At 40.4% G+C, this 23,827-nt stretch overlaps 1 long non-coding RNA gene across 1 annotated transcript in view; it reads right to left on the bottom strand.

Annotated features, from left to right (window-relative positions):
• Positions 1-23,390, bottom strand: part of LOC149981682 (uncharacterized) — a 161,010-nt gene extending 137,620 nt beyond the window's left edge. Inside the window, exons 1-2 of the long non-coding RNA XR_016482427.1 lie at positions 23,252-23,390; positions 22,822-22,883 (exon numbers count right to left, since the gene is read on the bottom strand). This is a non-coding gene — a long non-coding RNA (uncharacterized LOC149981682). The remainder of the gene's footprint in view (positions 1-22,821; positions 22,884-23,251) is intronic.
• Between the last annotated feature and the right edge of the window lie 437 nt (positions 23,391-23,827).

Genomic DNA, 23,827 nt, shown 5'->3' with positions numbered 1-23,827 from the left:
GCAGAGCGATTTCTGCATAGTGCATCTTTAACAGACTGTTTACTTAAATTTCAAACAAACGTTAGAACGTTAAAAACAATGTTCTTCTGTGTAAATGTCAGTACTTTCAGCACAACATTTCCTCATGGTTCTATTTAAAGTAATGTTCTCAAATTGTTTGGAGAAAGTTAAGAAAACTTTCCATAAAAACCACAAGACATTTTTAATAACTTTCAGAGAATGTTCTTAGCATATTATTTAAAAACGTACAGTCCTTTCATGGAACGTTAAGAACATTCCATAAAAAAACACAATAAAAAATTATTAACATTCAGAGAACGTGCTAAGATGTTATTCAAAAACATGTCCATTCTCAGCATCAATAAGACTCACTCTATCCTCTCTTGTTAAGTGTGTTCAGGTGTGTTGGCCGCGACCACTAATTGGCCACACCTGATCTTAATGAGTGTTTGTTTTCTTTTAAATGGGGTATGGTTGAATAGACTAGAACAAACATCTTTGTAGGTGCAAAAAACAGGCATGCTAGCTCCATCCTGGTAGCACTGGACTAAATCCTGGCTAGAGAACAGAAGATTGTAGGTTCGCTTCTCTCTGATACCGTGTCACAAAAAATAAACGTGTTTGCATGATTAATGCATGAAATAATGAATTTCCATGTGTCCTATCTGTACTAGGAGTTCCAAAAAGTTAACCTGAAATAAGCTAACAGTGTTATTAGAAGTCTTACTGAAACTTAACGTTTTAAGTAAGTTATTCAAAAACCTCAAAATAACCTATAATTTATATTCTCAGAGCCTTAAAATGTTCTCAGAACCTCCCTGCAACCTAAAAATAAAAAATGTCAGTTTTCTTATCAAAACTTTCAAAAAACTACAAGTCAGGAAACCTTTGGCTTTGTTCCCACAACCAATGTGCAACCAAAAACTAGTCTGGAGTGCCAGATGGGCAGGTTTTGCAGATGTGGGACTATTCCTGCAGCACCAGGCAAGCTCAATCAAGTGCAATGAAAGTACAAAAGTATTTAAAAAAAAATACTATTTGGTACCCAGGTCTGGTTTCAGGAGATTCAAAACCTGTCATGAAACAAGCTCAAACCACTAAGAACAGGGATGTTGTTCATCTGATGAACTACATCGTACTGACATGAAACCTCCCATATTTCCATCCAACAAAGCCAATTCGCTTGGCAGCTGATAGACATACTCAGACTAAATCACCTCATTGGCTTTGAAATATTGCTGGAGTATGATATTTTCAACATCTATACTTTCTCACATAGCTTAACAATGGATGCAATAAAGATTTCACATCGGGAGTGGCATCAATGCCCCCTGCTATGCCAGGAACACTAACAAAGGGCCAGTTCAGTTATTTATCTCAGTCTCTCATTGTTAGCTACCGAGCTAATGACAGAGATGAAAGACGGAGATACTGAAGAATTAAAGATCTACCGATCGCTGGTAATGCACACCACAAACAAAAAAACACCCTCCGGTGACCACCGGTGGGGGTTCTCCTCTGTTGTTTTGCCACGTACTTCTTCAACAGCTAGCATTATTGAAAAGCAGAGCCTGTGAATTTAGAATGAGAGTCTAGCTTCCCTTCCTGTAGTACAAAACCTGCTAGAGGCGTAAATCCATACACACACCAGGGCCCCTACGCAACGCCTGTGGAGCCTCTGCTACTTCTTCGGCTTCCTCTATGCAGTTCTGATCATTAGCATAATGTGGTATTATAATGCTATGCTAATCAGGTGCTGAGGAATATTCAGCCAGACCAGGGTGGGGATTTGAGGGAAACTTCCTTGAATCATTGAAAAGTACTCATTGTATGTTGTGCTATACTACTGATAAACAGTGGTATACTGTCATTCAAAGCCAGAGGCAGCCATTGTACAATATACAGTGTATAATAATCCATGCCGTTCTGTGCCCCATATACTGAATACAGTACTCTAATACTAAAGTACACAATCCAAATATAACCGGCAGAGGTTAATAACTTTATCATCCAGCTAACACAATGTCATCCCCATATTGCGTTATGTACCAAAACATCACCTCAAAATAGTATACAGACCTGTACCATCTCAATCGAGGTATTTGGGGAAAGAACTATGCATCGCAAGACAACATTCCTCAAATCATTGGCCTGGGACACAATGTGACGAATTGAACTGACAACATCATACATTTTGTGTTATTCATATTTCACATAGTAAACAAACGATTAGTTATCCTCATTTACTCGGCTGTGTCCGGGGACTCTTCAGGGGTGGGCAGATGCCTCGGGAACCTTTTTACAACATTTCTCAACGTTCTCCCTTCACTTAAATGAAACAGGCACTGACTAGCACATAATCAGGATGTCTAGAGACCATTTGATAGAGCACAAATTACAGTGAAAAGCTGTAGGAATCAACGGTTTCGGGGTCTTCGGAGACTGTTTGGCTGGCAGGAGCTGCCATAGCTGGAGGACTTGTAATCTCACAGCCCCCTAAACATTGCAGCCAATTATTTAGTAGAAACAGGCACATCCCAGGACAACCCAGGGCCCTTGAACAGCACAGTGGAGTGGGTATAGTAATTATGTCTCAAAATCATAGGTAATTTGTCTCTTTTGAAAGTTATTTACTACACCATACAATTATCAAGTACTCTGACGCTATCGGTAGTCTATTTCACTGGTGATACTTGCTTTTGCAGTTGTCGAGCTTAGTGGCAAGTTCATAAGGAGTTTGTACCATAGATGGGGTTTGAACTAAACGACCCAAACACCCATGGTGAAAGTTTTTTTTTTTACTATACCCTACCTCGGTAAGCTGTCTCTTGTATTAAGTTGGAATTCACTGAAGCATTGAGAAAGAGCACGTAGAGCTACTAAGTTAGCTCAGCGGTTAAGAGCGTTTGGTCAGTAACCGGAAGGTTGGCTCAGTGAAATGCTGGTTCCAGGCAGCAAGGTGGAAAAATCTGCAGTTCTGCACCTATGACGTTGATTAAGGCAGCCCGTACCTCTCGGATCCAGAGACGGCCACTGGCACGCTGGAGAAGTGTGCTCTTCATGGATGAATCCTGGTTTCAACTGTACCGGGCAGATGGTACATGACATTGTGTGGGGGAGCAGTTTGCTGATGTCAGAGTTGTGAATAGTGTGCCCCGTGGTGGTGGGGCAGGCATAAGCTACAGACAATGAACACAATTGCATTTGAATGCACAGAGATACCGTGATGAGATCCTGAGGCCCATTGTCTTGCCATTCATCCATTGCCATCACCTCATGCACGGCCCCATGTCACAAGGATCTATACACAATACCTGAAAGCTGAAAATGTCCCAGTTCTTCCATGGCCTGCATACTCACCAGACATGTCACCCATTGAGCATGTTTGGGATGCTCTGGATTGACGTGTATGGCAGCGTGTTCCTGTTACCACCAATATCCAGTAACTTTACACAGCCATTGTAGAGGAGTGGGACAACATTCCACAGGCCACAATCAACAGCCTGATCAACTCTATTTAAAAGAGATAAGGCTGCGTGAGGAAGATGGTGGTCACATCAGATACTGAATGGTTCTTATCCACAGCCCCTACTTTTTTTTAAAGGTATCTGTGACTAACAGATGCATGTCAGTTATGTGAAATCCATAGATTAGTGCCTAATGTATTTATTTAAAAATTGACTGATTACCTTAAACAGTTGAAGTTGAAAGATTACATACACTTTGGTTGGAGTCATTACAATTCGTTTTACAACCACTCCACACATTTCTTAACAAACTATAGTTGGCAAGACGGTTCAGACATCTACTTTGTATTTACAGACAGATTATTTCACTGTATCACAATTCCAGTGGGTCAGAAGTTTGCATACACTAATTTGACTGTGCATTTAAACAGCTTGGGAAATTATAGAAAATTATATCATGGCTTTAGAAGCTTCTGATAGGCTAATTGACATCATTTGAGTCAATTGCAGGTGTACCCGTGGATGCATTTCAAGGCCTACCTTCAAAGAAGCAATTTCCAAATACCTGAAGGTACCACGTCCCTCTGTACAAACAATAGTACTCAAGTATAAACAATATGGGACCACGCCGCCGTCATACCGCTCAGGAAGGAGACGCGTTCTGTCTCCTAGAAATGAACATACATTTTAGCAAAAAGTGCAAATCCCAGAACAGCAGCAAAGGACCTTGTGAAAATGCTGGAGGAAACAGGTACAAAAGTATCTTTATCCATAGTAAAATTAGTCCTATATCGACATAACCTGAAAGGCCGCTCAGCAAGTAAGAAGCCACTGCTCCAAAACCGCCATAAAAAAAGCCAGACTACGGTTTGCAACTGCACATGGGGACAAAGATTGTACTTTTTGGAGAAATGTCCTCTGGTCTGATGAAACAAAAATTAAACTGTTTGGCCATAATGACCATCGTTATGTTTGTAGGAAAAAGGGGGAGGCTTGCAAGCTGAAGAACACCATCCCAACCGTGAAGAACAGGGTTGGCAGCATCATGTTGTGGGGGTGCTTTGCTGCAGGAGGGACTGGTGCACATGACAAAATAGACGGCATCATGAGGTAGTAAAATTATGTGTTGAAGCAATATCTCAAGACATCAGTCAGGAAGTTCAAGCTTGGTCACAAATGTGTCTTCCAAAAATGGACAATGACCCCAAGCATACTTCCAAAGTTGTGGCAGAATGGCTTAAGGACCACAAAGTCAAGGTATTGGAGTGGCCATCACAAAGCCCTAACCTCAATCCTATAGAACATTTTTAAACTGAAAAAGCGTTTGCGAGCAAGGAGGCCTACAAACCTGACTCAGTTATACCAGCTCTGTCTGTCACGCCCGTTGAATGAAGAGGACCAAGGTGCAGCGTGGTGAGCGTACATATTATTTTTATTAGAAAAGACGCCGAACAAAACAATTAACACTACAAAACAAACCGTGACGCTAAAGGCTATGTGCCATAAACAAAGTCAACTTCCCACAAAGACTTGTGGGAAAAGGGCTACCTAAGTATGGTTCTCAATCAGAGACAACGATAGACAGCTGTCCCTGATTGAGAACCCTACCCAGCCAGAACACAGAAATACAAATAATAGAACATAGAATACCCACCCCAAATCACACCCTGACTAAACCAAATAGAGACATAAAAAGGATCTCTAAGGTCAGGGTGTGACACTGTCAGGAGGAATGGGCCAAAATCCACCCAACTTATTGTGGGAAGCTTGTGGAAGGCTACCCAAAATGTTTGACCCAAGTTAAACAATTTAAAGGCAATGCTACCAAATACTAATTGAGTGTATGTAAACTTCTGACCCACTGGGAAATAAAAGTTGAAATAAATTGTTCTCTACTATTATTCTAACATTTCACATTCTTAAATAATTATCAGAATTTTTACTAGAATTAAATGTCAGCAATTGTGAATTTGGCTAATTGTGTATTTGGCTAAGGTGTTTCTAAACTTCCGACTTCAACTGTATGAACTGTAACTCAGCAAATCTTTGAAATTGTTTTATGTTGCGTTCATATTTTTGTTCGGTGTAATAAAGCAGTGATAGTTTAGCATATGCCCGACTTGATTCCATTCCAACCTGAAGTCCAATTTGTGGTAATGGGAAGAAAGGTCAACGGAATGTCAATGTGACCGACTGTGGTTTGAACCAGGGTCTCCTTCATTTCCCTCTGAGCTCAAGCCTTTAGTTTGGAGAGCTGATGCAAGTTTTCAGGTCTGGGGCAAGGTTACTCATCACACAAACGTGTTTCAGCAACCCACCTTATTGTATCATTATCATGATCTCCAATTTGCCACAGAAGACTGATCATTTGGGACCATTTCTGGCTGAATTGTTCAATGGGACCCAGGTACCTGTAAATGTCCAAAAGTTTTAAAGGGTTGCTCATTAGATTTGGGATCCTATTGTGAGCCTGGTTAGTCTCCCCCCAAACACAACCCAGATGCCCTTGCACAACCTAATGACAGCATAAATCAATTGTACAGCGCCTTCACTCGTAATCTGTCCACAAATTCATGGGCCCCCATCCCATTTTAATTCCGTCCCTGCCGGTGCGGTGCACCCTAACTCAAATTGCGCCACTATAGGACTTGAAACTCGATAGAAAGGCGGAAATTGAGGCACATTCCTTTGAAAGCGAAACGTCTCTTTATTCCTTGGAGGTTGATGTGTCTGCAGTAAGCATGCACAGTTTGCAGATGATGATGATGATGAAAGGGGTTTCAAGTCTGGCTGAAGATGAAAGAGATGACTTTGCTTCTCTCCAGACTCATTATTCTCAATTTAGGTGTCTTTCCGCAGAGTACTTCTCTCCTCCCCTCCTTTTCCCTCTTTCCTCCCTCCTTCACTGTCAGATCCCTCGCTCCGGCTGAATGAATGAAGTCGTCTTCACTTAGGGGTCCGCTAATAGGATCAGAATGATGCCCAAATGATTTTGCCAGACAAATTGAGACAAATGTACAGACATTTGGTAGAAGGATGGTAGACATGCTGCTTTGATGAGAACGGGTAGATAATTAATTAGAAGGTGGGTTCTTCATGATTGAAAAACATACATTTTGAAACATGAATGCAAAGAAAGTTGTTGGTTTTATCCTTGGCTCGTTGATTTCGATGCCCCAGCAACTAACAGGAACCTGTATTTACATCAATGATTTCAGCACGATCACAACTCTAGAGAGGTGTATCTCACTCTGTCCTTCGAGGCACATTTCATGACCGACAATTTAAGCTGTGCCTCGATTAATTGGCTCCCATTTGGGCCGGCCCTCCAACAGGACTGTAACCGTATGCTAATTCCGCAACTAAAAGCAAGTGAAATACATCAGCCAGGCTTAACTATATGGACGTTTTATTAGTGCTTAGGCAGATGGGTAATGACCCTCGACAATAATAAAATATGTTTTATTATGTCCCAAATCTTACCCCTTAGAACCATGGGTATACAGTGTGTGGTAAAGGTGAGACACTTGCGAGTACTTGCATGTGTTACATCTCTTCTTGATTCCATGTGTTCTTATAGAAAGTGAGAAGATAAGGCAATGTCATTTCACCATTCCCTGAGTTACTTGTCCCTATCTACCGATTCAATTAAACCCAACAAAGAGGTTCTCAAAGAATGATTTCCGGGCTTCACATTTTGCAGTCAGATGCAATCAGTGCAATTGCTGCAAAAATGTGTAAATTGCCCATTGCCACTAAAGCCCTAATATTCAGTATAAAAGCCTAAAATGCAGAGGCACTTTTCATTTGCTCTTGTCGCCAAAGACAGAATATGTTTGCAATTAGTGTATGTCAAAGATGGAATCAAAACAGTAATTAAAATTGACACCAGAACGGCACATAGAAAATGTGCAGCATTGTTTTTCTGACAGTGTGGCATAAACATCGCCTGGCATTGTCGCTTGTCTTTATTATCGCTGTTCTGAACAATATAACACATTACCGTATCTCCCCAAACTACAACAAATCCCCAAATGTTCTGAATGTAACATTCAAAAGTTTGAATTACTCAGCTCTTAGCGTACTGTATTAGCCAGCATTTGCCACAGATGGCGATTGCTGTGTTAGCTAAATAAAGGATAGCTCAACCAAATTACAAATGTACATATGTGTTTCCTTTCCAAATAGACAGAACATTTTTGTAACGTGGATGAACTATCCCTTTAAATCAACCAGCATGTGTTATCGTATTCCTATTTTCCCTTATATCCATGCTAGTGGAATGATTATCATAGACTCGTGTTTGGAGGTGGTCAAGTGGCTTGTTGAGGTCATCCGATTAATCCCTTGTTGAAAATGAAACTCTCCTTCAAAATGGAAGGAATTAATAGACATCCCCTCAACAGCTCTTTTCTCCATTATCCTTCAATGTCAAGAAGGCCTACAGAGGTGGTGGAGTGCTAGGCACAGTATGATAGGCACAGAGACTCATTATTACCAAAAAACTCTTCAACTCTATATCGAGACTCTATACAGCACTGAAAAAGAATGACTCAGTCGCAGTCTAAATTAAATGTGACACCTGTGTATTGATTGAATCTGAGGACATAACCACACAAAATGGCATCTCTTTGTAATTTTGGGGGGAGAATTAACGACTTTTCCGAGTAGAGTTCCTCACTCCCAGACTATGTTCAAATTGGATTGGCTTTTTCAGTCATTTCAGATGTGGCACTGATACCACCTTATTCACCCATATATACTAAGTGTATACTGCATGTTCCTCCCTTTTCCATCTTCAAACTATTGTAAGTAGCCATAACGGAATGGCACCGTCAAAAGATGCATGTGGTGGTGTGTGGTCATGTGGCTAGAGCCCCTGACCCCAGCACACGCACCGTATATGCCAGAGTTATCATGGGCTGGAATCTGACTCACTACCCTTCTGACTCAAACTCCTTCATATCTGCCTCACACTATCCTATCTGATCAATAAAAATAAAATAAAAACACAAAATCACATGAGATTCATCTTTATGGTGTCATCTACGTCTCTGCCTAACTATAAAATGTGAGGGTCCATAAACGTAAAGGATTGGTTTACTCCACAAAACTTTTATCGCCCTTTCTTAAAAAGAAACACTGGGTCCTGATGTTGATCCTTACAGTTTAACTTGAGAGTGCTTTTTGAAACTGTGTTCTGCTTTCCATTTCTTAACGCATTAATATCGCAATTATCCGTAATGAATCTGCCAAGATAATGTAACAGAGGAAGATTTATGACAGTCCAACAAAAGACCGGTGCAATGATTGAGTCATTTCTGAGACTGGGGAAAGACAGACATTTCAAGACAGACTCTCCTTTCTACTGCGGCCCCTTTTTCCACCTCTCATTTCAGAAGGGAATACCTTTAAGCCATCACGTTCAGATAGGTCCAATTATCGCCATCATTTATCCCCATTATGCTTCAATCACAGCCTCACATCATCCCATTGCAGAAAACAGCTGTGGAGATTGCAGGGCCACTTGGAAAATATTTATTTTGTTGGATAAAGACAGTTAATTAACCTTTTGATGTATACCAACACGTGGGTTTGATCATTCTACAGCGGTCCCTGCAGTGTAAACTCAAACCGGTGTGATTTGGAACGCTTATTTAGAATGTCCATTTTAGATTCACGCAACAGTCATTCTTTGAGCTGGCAACACAGTTTTTTTCACAGAAACATTTCGCACAAACGCAGTCCTTACAACGTTATGTCCTGAATGTGACAAGTTTATGTTTGAAATGCAATGTTCAGACAGCGACAGGTGTGTCGTCCACCATCATTCAAGTCTCTTCATTCACTTCCGCAAGTTTACTCAAAAGATGAGTGAACCATCCCTCGCTTCATTTTGTTATAACATCTTTGGTCGGACAGATGTTTGCGTGACACTTAGAAGGCATTGTATAATGTCAACAAACATGGCGCCACACATAGCTGGCAAATAGCTTAGCATTAGCTTATCATAATCAGTACAACTTTCAAATAAGCATTTTCTGTGTCCATTACAATCTATAAAAGAATCGGAATGCATGATTTGTCACCAGTACCTGATTTAAAAAAAATAAAACAGTAACTACATTATGCTTCATACATACATGTACATACTGTACATATGGTATGCTACAGTAGAAACGACATCCCGATATACAGAAAATAAGGCACTTACTTTGGTTAGAACACACGTCCAAAGTTATTATTTGTAAGAAAAACAACAATGAAGGCAATGCAAGCACCAGTCAGAAAATGTACCAGGGGGAAAAGTTTGTGTTAGAATGCTCAAATATCTGCATACTTGATTTGGGGAAACACTGGGGAGGTGCTTGGGCTCTTATGGAAAAGAGAAGTTTGTCCGGCTCAGTAAAGCCTCAAACATAAATTGTCTGCAACAGTGAAATGGGGTACTTCTTTGTGAATCAATGAGGAGGCGGAACACACCTCAATTCAAACTGTTGTAAGAAAATAAAAACGTATTCAGAAAATCATTTCAAATTGACAAGTTGAAATATAGCCGATAGATAATTAGCAGGCAGTGTACGTCTTGGTTTGACAATCACATTTTGGGATAGTGATTGCATTCTGACATCACACACATAAAAAAACTCAAAACAAACTCAGGATGGGGGCGACCGTTAGAGATATTTGGAACTCACGCTTGAAAAGTTTAATCATGCCTGTATGATGCATTTAGCATCATACAGAGATGAGTTCTGTATTTTAAAAGTTACATATTTTGAAAATGTTATTGCTGACATTCAAAACATGTTTGGGACTATGTCAACAATGGACTAATGAAACAAATACCAAAATATTGTTTTTGGGTGGACTTTTCCTTTAATTGGCACTTACTATAGTCTTTTGTTTGAGATGGGAGAACATGTTTTTTATTAAGTTGAACATGTGCTCGTCATGACAGAATGTTACACGACCCAAAAGGGACTGATTTCGTGGAACTACCCATATCTCCCCACTCCCCGCAACAAAAGAGCACCGGTATTGGAATATATATTATGTTAATCTTTCATTAGCGCTGATAAGGTAGCTCTGCATGTACTGTAGGAACACATTCATATACATTGTCCTTGCATGGTAAAGTGCATATTAAGTATGTAGTTTTAGCCCTTGGGCCAAAGTGGGCATTTGTTCTCTGCATACCGTTTATGATTTATTTCTCAATTCACCCAGATCGGACTGTGACTAAATCATTTTTCCTCTGTTAGCCCTTGAACTCTTAAGTTTTTCCCCCTCAAGTCATAATGTATTCATGCATCTGTTACCTGATAGACAAAGTATTCCATTGGCATTCATAGCTGGACCTTGAAACAGAGAAGTGGTTGGGTATCTCTCAAGGAGCAGAAGCATTGAAGAGGTTTACACTTAATAGGACTTACTGTATATGTCAGTGGTGGTTCCCTGGGTCTGAACCACGCCCTGTGCAACTGGGTCCTGGACTTCCTGACAGGCCTCTCCCAAGTGGTGAAGGTAGGAAACAACACCTCCACTACACTGATCCTTAACACAAGGGGCCCCACAGCCCACTCCTGTACTCCCTGTTCAACAATGACTGCGTGGCAACGCACGCCTCTAACTCAATCATCAAGTTTGCAGATGACACAACAGTAGTAGGCCTGACTACCAACAATGAATAGACAGCCTACAGGGAGGAGGTGATGGTCCTCGGCGTGTGGTGTCAGGAAAATAACTACCTGCCCTCCAGGACACCTACAGCACCCGATGTCACAGGAAGGCCAAAAAGATCATCAAGGACAACAACCACCCGAGCCACTGCCTGTTCACCTTGTTAACATCTAGAAGGCGAGGTCAGTACAGGTGCATCAAAGCTCAGACAGAGAGACTTAAAAACAGCTTCTAACTCAAGGCCATCAGACTGTTAAACAGCCATCACTTGCTGGCTACCACACGGTTACTCTGCACCTTAGAGGCTGCTGCCCTATGTACATAGACATGGACTCACTGGTCACTTTAATAATGGAACACTAGTCACTTTAATAATGTTTATATACTGCTTTACTCATTTCACATGTCTATACTGTATTCTACGGTATTTAAATCAATGCCACTCCAACATTGCTCGTCCTAATATTTATATATTTCTTAATTCCATTCTTTTACTTTTAGTTGTGTACATTGTTGTGAACATTGTTGTGTACATTGTTGTGTTGGACCTAGGAACACAAGCATTTCGCTACACCCGCAATAACATCTGCTAAAAAATGTGTATGCGATCAATACAATTTGATGTAACTTGGTTCAGTAGATAAGAAATGCATTGAATAAATCCTGCTTTTAACAAGCTGCTTGGACTGACCGATGTTGATTATTTTAAAAGTGAGACTTTGCTGCCATCTGCTGGTATATCCGTGAGACACACGCCAAGTGCTCTGTTGGAATTGGGAGGGTGTGACCAGAGAATACAGCTTCTGCATAATAATATACGTCAGTGTATCTAATTCGTCCATAATGTTATTAATATGTATCAAACATATTTGATACAGTGTATCAAAGTGTAACAAAGATTGCAATTGCAACTGATTAACTAATTGATTGATTATGTTCTTCTTGTCTCAAGCCTAAACTAAAGTGGGGCAAGTGTCTGCCTGAAAGCTAATGTATCATTCATAGGTTCAGCATGTCAAGTTGATGCAAATGACCCTCTCTGGGCAGGTTGAATCACAGAGACTAAAGTTAATCAGAAGCCGGGGGAATATACTGTGGGTGTTTGGGGCATTTTATATTCAAACCAATAAATACATGGTATAAGCAAATCAAACCGATTCAGACCTGGGCAGAACATTTTTGTATTTTGTGGTTTATTTACTACACCCAAGGTAGTAGAATAAAAGCAATTATTTTCTTTGATATTCAAATACAAGTCTCAGAAAAACGAATCATACTTGAAAGCATTTTGAATACCTCTCAGAATACTCAATTCCATTTGAAGATATTTGAAGATGTGCAAGTCATTTCAAAACAAAAACGTTCATTTGATTGCTGCCAAATATTTGAGGAAGAACCAACTACGGCAGTTAGTGTAGTTAGTCTAAATATATGCTCATCAGCACAGTGTGCTCTTAGAAATTGAGAGTGGTGGATCTAGAAATAAATACGAGGGACATGGAATCTCCTCAAAATTTGCACTTTTGCAGCTTCATGACTAACACGTATATTTTCATAATAAGTGAGACATAAAGTAATACACTAACACAAAATCGAATCACATGCGCCGAATACAATGGCTGTAGACTTTACCATGAATGCTTGCTTACGAGCCCTTCCGTTGATTTGACATCAAGTTCGTATATATACGTAGTAACTTTGTGATTATTACAATTGCAACATTGTTGTCACATAGGACTTTGGAAATTGCTTTTTAATATTGGAGTTATTAAATAAGTGGAATAAGGAACTCTCACTATTCCTCTTGTGTACAGCAGTTCCAGAAACTCTCAGGTCATTACTATTCAATTAAAATGCAATTACCAAAGTTTTATGTAAAAACATGCTAATAAAATGTTGCTCCAAAAGCAAAGTTTTATTACAAAGAAACAGGAAAAGTTTAATGTTATGTATTACTGAGAATGCTAACAATGACAAAATATGCAAATTAAGTGTCGAAAGGAATCTAAATGTCCCAAAACAGGCTTCTTTAATCAACTACAGGCAAGGTAGGTATTTTGTTTTTATGTTTTATTTCTTACATCGTTAGCCCAGAAAATCTTAGGTGTTATTACATAGCGCCGGAAATAACTTTTGGATATCAGAGCGACATCTACTTACCTGCACTACGACCAGGAATACGACTTTCTCGAAGCAGATCCTTTGTCCGAACCACCCAGGACATTTCAACTGATTCCAGAGGCTGACCCAAAACAACGCCACAAGAGAAGAGGCAGACAGAGCGGTCTTCTGGTCAGACTTCGAAGGCGCCCACACCACCCCCCGCTTCCGAGCATTTTACTCAATAATGTCTAGTGTCTAGACAACAAGGCAGACGAAATTGAGTTGAAACTGGTGTTTTGCGGGTACTATTTAATGAAGCTGCCAGTTGAGGACTTGTGAGGTTTCTGTTCCTCAAACTAGACACACCTCCTATCTATAGAACACAAATTGTTTCTTTAAGGCCTGGTTACCCCTAAAACTTGTGTTTACTTCAAACGCTTTTACAAGGCTTACATTAACCTCACGTGTAAAAAATTGCTGCTCAACTAGCATCTCACTTCCATGCAACAATAATTGTTCCCACCCTTAATCACTTATGGCTTATTTTAACTGATAGGGCTTTAACAGAGGATTCTAACCCCTATAAATCACACATACGTATCACTCATTGCATGCACTTATAAAATATTTATCTGATTTGGTTCTTTTAGATGATGTGGGTCAAAACACACCCATCAATATGCAGTCAATCAGGGGATCAAGAGCTAACTCCCGAAATGGGTTGCGTGCCTCCCTCACTTTTTCTCCAGGATCAACACACAGTTGATGAGTATCTTTGGCGAAGACCAAACCATCCTGTGTCACAGCCCCATGTGTTAGCAGTTGTTGTTATTCTTCAACAACACAGACCCCAAAGCAAATCAGGAGGAGAAATATGTATTTATTTAAAGAGAACAAATCATAGTTGTTACGCTTGGAAGTGGATGCTTGTTCTTTCCTGTTCTCCTTGTTTTCTCCGCTGAACGAAGAGACAGGATATAGTTTATACCCGAAAGCCTAGCCTGTGGTTGACCAACTAGAATTCATTTCAGTAAAATTGTGCCAATGTTCAAATACAAAGTATCCGTTTCAGGCTTCAATGTATAGATAGTTTGGACCAATGAGAACTTGCCACACATAGCTATGAGTCCCGGACTGGAACCCCTACGCAGAATCTAAACAGATGTTGAACTGAAACACAATCCGTGTCCCTGACCCATTAATCTTCAATTCCACATTGCAGAAAAACAACTAGTTCCATGGATCTCTAGATCTCTGCGTTGTGTATTTATATTTTAATATTCCTACTGCTGTTGTGAGCTGGTTTTGGATCAGCTCTCTGATGGGTTTGCTAAAAGTCATCCATGGGAAAACCCAGAGTTTATCTTCAAGCATTGTGGACGGGGGGAGAGAGGAAGGCAGGCTGGGCAGTTACTACAATGGACAATGTGATAGTGACAGGCATGTTACCTTGCAGGAACATCAACACAGGTGGCGGAACTGGTGGCTTTGACAGAATCATGCAAACAGGCTGAAGAAAAAACAGCTAACATCTACACAGACTCAAAGTATGCTTTCGGCGTTACCCATGACGTTGGAAAAATATTTGAAAAACAGAGGATTTATGACATTACTGAGAGCTCCTGTGAAGAATGGACCAGAGGTGATGGCTCTACTGAATGCTCTCCAGTTACCTGTACAGGTTGCGATTTTGAAAATGAAACCACATGGAAAACTCTTTACAGGCGAGAGTAAAGGTCATGACCTTGCCGGCAGAGCTGCCAAGGTGACTGCCAAGCAAACACCCCTGTCACCTAAACCAATTAGGAAATACACCTTGGATACATTGCAACACATTAGAGATATGCAGAGCAATGCATCAAAAGTTGAAATGTGGGAATGGATGGCTGCAGGATGCAAACTCAGCCAAGAAGGTGTGTGGAAATACAACATGCGATGTGTTGCACTAAATGCACTCCTACCCTACTTAGGTGACACAGATCCACTCTTTGGGACACATTGGTGCGGACAAGATCATTTATCGCTTCGTTGGCAAATGGTGGAATCCTGGTGTGTGGAAAGAGGCTGATGCTGTCGTGGCGAATTGCAACATTTGTATGGAAAACAACACCAAGGGACGAGGGAAAGTACAGACAACGAGCGCCTGCCCCACCAGGACCATTCAGACATCTAGAGCTTGACTACATCACGCTGCCTAAATGTAAAGGACAGGAAGATGTGCTGGTCGTTGTTGATAATTTCTCACAATGGGTTAAAGCCTACCCTACTAAGAAAGGAACCGCACGACACAGCCAAAATTCTGATTCGAGAAATCATTCCCAGATGGGGATTGACGGACCAAATAGACTGTGTGTGTAAGGAGGTAGCTCATCTTCTGAACATAGACTGGCGACTACACTGCACTTACCATCCTCAATCGAGTGGTCAGGTAGAACTCACAAATCGAGTTTTGAAAGAAAGACTGTCAAAGATGCATCAAGAAGGGATAAAAATGGCCGGATACATTGTCTACAGTCTTATCTAGTATATGGGCCACTCATAAAGAAAAAACAGGGTTGAATCCATCTGAGGTCGTCACAGGTCGACCCATGTCACTACCAGGCACGTTAGATTTGAGAAAGGCAGACGTACACATTATGAGCGACACAATGCTTACCTACTTCATGCAACTTTCTAATGCAGTAGGGGCAGACAAGTAAATGAGGTGTGTGGGAATAACATCTGAGAGGGGACATGACGTAGTGCCAGGATGAATACATGTAACTCATTGCAAGGTTGTCCATTTTGATGACAAAGCGGAGACTGGAAAATAAAGAACTGATTGATCAGCAGTCGGGGGCCGATCTCGAGATTAGAGACATAGTAAGCCGATCAGAACCTGATAAGCTTATAAATTTGTACACAACAGTCATCATATTAGGGATATTTTTTGAAATGTCCACTTTTTCCTGAAAATCAGGACATGGAGATCTACAGTGCATTTGGAAATTATTCAGACCTCTTGACTTTTCCCACGTTTCGTTACGTTACAACCTTATTCTAAAATGGATTAAATAGCTTTCTACACACAATACCCCATAATGACAAAGCAAAAACAGGTTTCAAATTTTTGGTAATTTATTACAAATAAAAAACAGCAATATCACATTTACAGAAGTATTCAGACCCTTTGACATGAGACCCGAAATTGAGCGCAGTTGCATCCTGTTTCCACTGATCATCCTTGAGATGTTTCTACAACCTGATTGGAGTCCACCTGATTGGAGTACACCTGTTGTAGACATGATTTGGAAAGGCACACACCTGTCTATATAAGGTCCTAGAGTTGAGAGTGCATGTCAGAGAAAAAAGCAATCCATGAGGTCGAAGGAATTGTCCGTAGAGCTCCGAGACAGGATTGTGTTGAGGCACAGATCTGGGAAAGGTTACCCACAAATGTCTGTGTCATTAAAGGTCCCTAAGAACACAGTGGAATAGGTTTCAAACCACCAAGACTCCTCCTAGAGCTAGACACTGTAGCAAGAATGAATATTGCCTTGGAGGAAGACATAATGACACAAGAAGACCCAAGTGGGATGGTAACACACCGCTATACTATAGCTGGCCTCCTGATGCTTCCCCATCTCCTTGGGGAAGGCAGTACACTGTTTGTAAAGGGGTTCAGTGACAATTTACATTTTATTTATGTATTTAATGTATTGGCATATGCTACATTATTTTTCGCTCAGTTCTATAATATATTGTATTTTATTTATTTCAGGAGACTTCCACACCATTTGATGACACCACAGACCTCCAACTCCCTATGTTGGGAGTATTGGCCCAGTCCATTCCTCAACACTTCTCTACTTGGTGGTGGAAAACAAAGCTGTCCTTGCTTTGCTAGATTTTGTGGATGCTATTGCAGCATTATCATTTCCACCTGACAGATTTTGGCTACAGTACCCAAATAAGTGTGACTGTACTTTCAAATGTATGCAGGTGCAAATGCTGAAAAGGCCAGGCAGAAAACACAAAGATACCCTCCAAGCTCCTCATGTTTATGAAACTCCTAAAAGAAAAACATTCAAAATAAATATGGCATAATGAACATGTAGCCAGCCTACTGTAGTTTAAAAAAAATATATATATGTTCCGTCATAATGCTTAAACGAGCACAACTTGAAATACCATGTTATTGTCAAACACTGCTTAGAACTTAGAACCTTTTGTCGTACTTCGCAAGTGAATGTCATTCTTCAATGAGTCATGTCATGAAGAAGCAATTATTCACGTTACGAACCGATGTTGAGAAACCATCTTGACCTTATGCCTATTTGTCAAGGGAAAAAAATATTTCTACAAGGGCATTCATTTGCTAAGTGAGACATTTGTGAGACATTCTACTTGAGCTCCGTGATAGCTCTGTGCCCCCCCCCACACGGGTTAAGGTGACATAACAGGAAAATGGGCTGTGATACTCACTATCCCTGAGCCATTGTCTTGATAAAAGCTTCGGAAGCTCATTTATGTGGTACTGTACCATACACCAAAACAACAACCAAACCACTGATCTTGAGTTTGAAGTTTTCATCGACAGGTCTCAGGAAGAGGGATAGAAGTAACTCTTTGATGCCAATGGTTAATTGACATACAGTGCCTTGCGAAAGTATTCGGCCCCCTTGAACTTTGCGACCTTTTGCCACATTTCAGGCTTCAAACATAAAGATATAAAACTGTATTTTTTTGTGAAGAATCAACAACAAGTGAGACACAATCATGAAGTGGAACGACATTTATTGGATATTTCAAACTTTTTTAACAAATCAAAAACTGAAAAATTAGGCGTGCAAAATTATTCAGCCCCTTTACTTTCAGTGCAGCAAACTCTCTCCAGAAGTTCAGTGAGGATCTCTGAATGATCCAATGTTGACCTAAATGACTAATGATGATAAATACAATCCACCTGTGTGTAATCAAGTCTCCGTATAAATGCACCTGCACTGTGATAGTCTCAGAGGTCCGTTAAAAGCGCAGAGAGCATCATGAAGAACAAGGAACACACCAGGCAGGTCCGAGATACTGTTGTGAAGAAGTTAAAAGCCGGATTTGGATACAAAAAGATTTCCCAAGCTTTAAACATCCCAAGGAGCACTGTGCAAGCGATAATATTGAAGTGGAAGGAGTATCAGACCACTGCAAATCTACCAAGACCTGGCCGTCCCTCTAAACTTTCAGCTCATACAAGGAGAAGACTGATCAGAGATGCAGCCAAGAGGCCCATGATCACTCTGGATGAACTGCAGAGATCTAAAGCTGAGGTGGGAGACTCTGTCCACAGGACAACAATCAGTCGTATATTGCACAAATCTGGCCTTTATGGAAGAGTGGCAAGAAGAAAGCCATTTCTTAAAGATATCCATAAAAAGTGTTGTTTAAAGTTTGCCACAAGCCACCTGGGAGACACACCAAACATGTGGAAGAAGGTGCTCTGGTCAGATGAAACCAAAATTGAACTTTTTGGCAACAATGCAAAACATTATGTTTGGCGTAAAAGCAACACAGCTCATCACACTGAACACACCATCCCCACTGTCAAACATGGTGGTGGCAGCATCATGGTTTGGGCCTGCTTTTCTTCAGCAGGGACAGGGAAGATGGTTAAAATTGATGGGAAGATGGATGGAGCCAAATACAGGACCATTCTGGAAGAAAACCTGATGGAGTCTGCAAAAGACCTGAGACTGGGACGGAGATTTGTATTCCAACAAGACAATGATTCAAAACATAAAGCAAAATCTACAATGGAATGGTTCAAAAATAAACATATCCAGGTGTTGGAATGGCCAAGTCAAAGTCCAGACCTGAATCCAATCGAGAATCTGTGGAAAGAACTGAAAACTGCTGTTCACAAATGCTCTCCATCCAACCTCACTGAGCTCGAGCTGTTTTGCAAGGAGGAATGGGAAAAAAATTCAGTCTCTCGATGTGCAAAACTGATAGAGACATACCCCAAGCGACTTACAGCTGTAATCGCAAGCAAAAGGTGGCGCTACAAAGTATTAACTTAAGGGGGCTGAATAATTTTGCACGCCCAATTTTTCAGTTTTTGATTTGTTAAAAAAGTTTGAAATATCCAATAAATGTCGTTCCACTTCATGATTGTGTCCCACTTGTTGTTGATTCTTCACAAAAAAATACAGTTTTATATCTTTATGTTTGAAGCCTGAAATGTGGCAAAAGGTCGCAAAGTTCAAGGGGGCCGAATACTTTCGCAAGGCACTGTACAGCATGTGACGAAGCTAGTTCGATGCATCAAATTCACATGCTGAGTAACCTTGCCTGAAACCTAAAGAATTTTGTTGGCTCCCCAAGCTAATGACTAGATGTACACTCAGAGATCACAAAGCGACAACCAACAGTTGAACGTAGCAAGTGGCCATCCTATCACCTCTGACTGGAATGTTGACCATCATTTTCTGACCATTGTACATGTTGAATTGGCGCAAACAGCCACCGTTCGTCGACAACAAGCAAGGTGATCTTCGTTTAGACGATGTTGTCATGTGTCTGAGCTCTAATATAGTATTGTAGCATCCAGGAGATCCAAATTCGATTCCAGTCAGCCACGTACAGTAGGTGCTATTACGTGGCTGGATCTCTGTGATGATGAGGTCAAAGGGGGATGACAAAAAAAGGGAGGTGGTTCGGTGCATCAAACTCAAGTAATGGGTAACCTTGTCTGAGAGCTAAAGACTTGCGTAGCTCCCTAGGCCAATGTCTAAGCTTTAGCTCAATGGGCTAACACAGTCCTTAGGTGCTCATGAAACCCCGGGTTTGAATCCAGCCAGTCATGCATTAGGCTATGTAAGTGCGCTTTCATCCAATTACCCCAATTACCCCTTTGTAATGGTTACGTGATGTATGGAGTATGGCAAAACATGTTTGGCTAAATAAGCAACCAATGAACACGATCCGAGTTGTCATTGATTCAAAGTTTGACATGGCTTGTGCCATGGCGACCTGACCAGTAGCCTACGAGTTCATCATTACATCTACACTATCCCAGGAACTAGGCCTGTTAGAGACAAGATATGTGGAAAAGCTGAAAACATGCAGTGTTCATGGTTTGTAGGCTTGCATGATTTGACATTAATATGATATAATAAAAGGGACGGACATCCTCTGTTGCCCTCAACATTGCCCTTGGTGACACCGATGTGACGTCCCCCTGTTGTTTACCAGCACTCACATATATCTGTGTTCCCGCTCGTCTTAGTTTTTCATTAGAAAACCACTCTACGGAATCGGAAAGGACGCATTAGTCAAATGTTGAAGTTAATCAATTCCTCTCTGCAATGTTCCCAATTAGCCTTCTGTGTACTAGCATCCCACTGTTATGGTGTTCGCCGTGCACCCGCCATCTTGTTTCTAGGCTAGTCAAGTAGTGCTCGTCGCCCCCTGTAGAGTTTTCTGTGAAAAATGTTATGACATTTGCACTTCATCGTCTTTAGGCTATAGCAAAGATGATCTATTATATTGATAAGATGGTCGAATGACCGCTCTAACAATGGAAATACATGTCCTCAAAGATGGAAGGCAGGCGGGAAGAGGTGAGATCACGTGGGACCATTCTAGCCAATAAGAGGGCATGTACACGTGTGAACAACAGGCACAACTAAGATGTTTTTCTCAAAGTAGCCAGTAAATCCTCTCGCATCGCCTCTTCCTCTCTGGCTATAGTCTCGAAAACCAGACCCTGGGTGGGAGGCAACGCGGATCTCTAGAAAGACTATTTAGGCTATGTCTGAGGGAGTAAAGTACTCTCCATTTAGCTTTGAAATTAAATGAATCATTCTTAGAATGATTTGCAAATAAAACAGTGAGAGAGTGCTAGATCATTTCCGTGGCATACTCCTTGCAGAAAGTTGGGGGTCAACCATGTTTTGTGCAATAAGATGTAATAATGATTAAACTTGTTTGGGTAACATTGTATTAAGGTACCTTTAAAGGGGGTTGTAGACCATTTATAAGTATTTTAATGGATGATTATTTATTAGTTCATAGTTTTTTTATTATAAATGATTCATAAGCAGTTATAGCTCATTGGTTGAAATGATGTTGTAGTTTTAGTGCTGGACAAATATTTATTTATTTTCCTTCAGAACAGAAGCTTCTCTTGTAACACACAATGAGTGAAAAACAAGGGGTGCATTCATTTATAACAAGCCGTCTGTTTAAAAACTATAGCTTGGTAACATTTGGTATCTCACCAAGACCCATGGGCCATGTATCAGGAACAGTATCCTCTTACTCAACACCCGACTGCATGGATTTCATTGTGAGACCACATGCTTCAATTATTATTCCAACAGAAGCTAGGACGGTGTTTGTATAACACAGTTAACATGGATTTATCCCAGCCAAAAGCTTTGCAAAACCACCAATGACCGGTTGACATTTGATCCTCCGCAGATAAGGTGCGCCATATCGTTTATCCACATTGGGTCAACATGTTAGTTGGGATGCATGAGGTTGGACTCCACCTGTTCTATCAGATAGCCATTCAGAGGGATAAATAAGGATGAATCCCAGATCCACTGCCAGATGGTCAGGATTCAAAGCCTTGTCTGCAGCCTTGACATAAAACCAAACATAATCTAATTGACTTGGAGATTTCCTTGCTTTAGTGGTGAGGAAAGATTTGAGATTAAATGAGTTGTTTAGTTCACCAAAAATTCTGGACGTTAATGACAAATCTCAAACACAAGTGTTGCTGAAAAATGTTGTATGTAATAATTGTAATAATATATGGTCATGTAGAAGATACCTTCATCCAAAGTGACTAGCAGAACTGTTGACATTGATAGTAACACATGCAGTGCCTAGTGAAAGCCTACACACTCCTTGCAGTCTTCACATTTTGCTGCCTGAAAATAAAATGTAAAACGGAATTAAACTGCATTTTTCCCAACAGATAAACAAAACATACTCCACATTTCTACCAAACTTTATGGAATTGTTTTAAGAACGTCATACGAAGAATCATTTAACTATTTGATTTTGAATTTGAAGAATATTAAATAAGTATTTGATGAAAAAAATACTGCTATTAGCCCATACAGACACATTGAATAACAGATTCACTACATGGAAAAACAGATAGTGCCCCCAAAAAGTATCTCTTCTATATCTGAGAGATACGGTATCAGAAAGATCAGGAAACATATATACAATGTATTTGGAAAAACTGTTCAGGCCCCTTGACTTTTTCCACATTTTGTTTCCTTAACCTTTCTGATCTCCCCATCCCGGATCCGGGTTCGTGAATACAGACTCAAGCTCATTACCATAACGCAACGTTAACTATTCATGAAAATCGCAAATGAAATGAAATAAATATGCTAGCTCTCAAGCTTAGCCTTTTGTTAACAACACTGTCATCTCAGATTTTCAAAATATGCTTCTCAACCATTGCAAAACAAGCATTTGTGTAACAGTATTGATGGCTAACGTAGCATTTAGCATTAGCATTCAGCTGGCAACATTTACACAAAAAAACAGAAAAGCATTCAAAAAAATAATTTACCTTTGAAGAACTTCAGATGTTTTCAATGAGGAGACTCTCAGATAGCAAATGTTCAGTTTTTCCTGAAAGATTATTTGTTTAGGACAAATCTCTCCGTTTTCTGCGTCACGTTTAGCTATGAAAAAACCCCTGTATCCAGGATTGTGTAAATCTATCAGCAAGCTCATTAGCATAACACAACGTTAACTATTTATGAAAATCGCAAATGAAATGAAATAAATATGCCATCTCTCAAGCTTAGCCTTTTGTAAACAACACTGTCATCTCAGATTTTCAAAATATGCTTCTCAACCATAGGAAAACAATAATTTGTGTAAAAGTAGCTAGCTAGAGTTAGCATTTCGCGTTAGCATTTAGCGTTAGCATTAGCGTTAGCATCCAGCACGCAACATTAACAAAAACATAAAAGCCTTCAAATAAAATCATTTACCTTTGAAGAACTTCTGATGTTTTCAATGAGGATACTCTCAGTTAGATAGCAGATGCTCAGTTTTTCCAAAAAGATTCCTTGTGTATTAGAAATAGCTCCGTTTTATACATCACATTTGGCTACCAAAAAAAATCCATAAATTCAGTCCTCAAAACGCAAACTTTTTTCCAAATTAACTCCATAATATCGACTGAAAACATGGCAAACGTTGTTTAGAATCAATCATCAAGGTGTTTTTCACATATCTCTTCATTGATACATCGTTCTTGGACACATGCTTTCTCCCCTGAATCAAATGGTAAAGTAGAAGCAGCTGGCAATTGCGCACCGAATTCGACGCAGGACACCAGGCGGACACTTGGAAAATGTAGTCTCTTATGGTCAATCTTCCAATGATATGCCTACAAATACGTCACAATGCTGCTAAGACCTTGGGCGAACGACAGAAAGTGTAGGCTCATTCGTTGCGCAATCACAGCCATATAAGGAGAGAATGGAAAACAGAGCTTCAGAAATTCTGCTAATTCCTGGGTGATGCATCATCTTGGTTTCGCCTGTAGAATGAGTTCTGGGGCA

The sequence above is a fragment of the Oncorhynchus mykiss genome, chromosome 8 (genome assembly GCF_057628025.1).
Source record: "Oncorhynchus mykiss isolate SJ-2025 chromosome 8, ASM5762802v1, whole genome shotgun sequence".
Lineage (NCBI taxonomy): Eukaryota > Metazoa > Chordata > Actinopteri > Salmoniformes > Salmonidae > Oncorhynchus > Oncorhynchus mykiss.
This window is presented reverse-complemented; position numbering and strand designations above follow the sequence as displayed.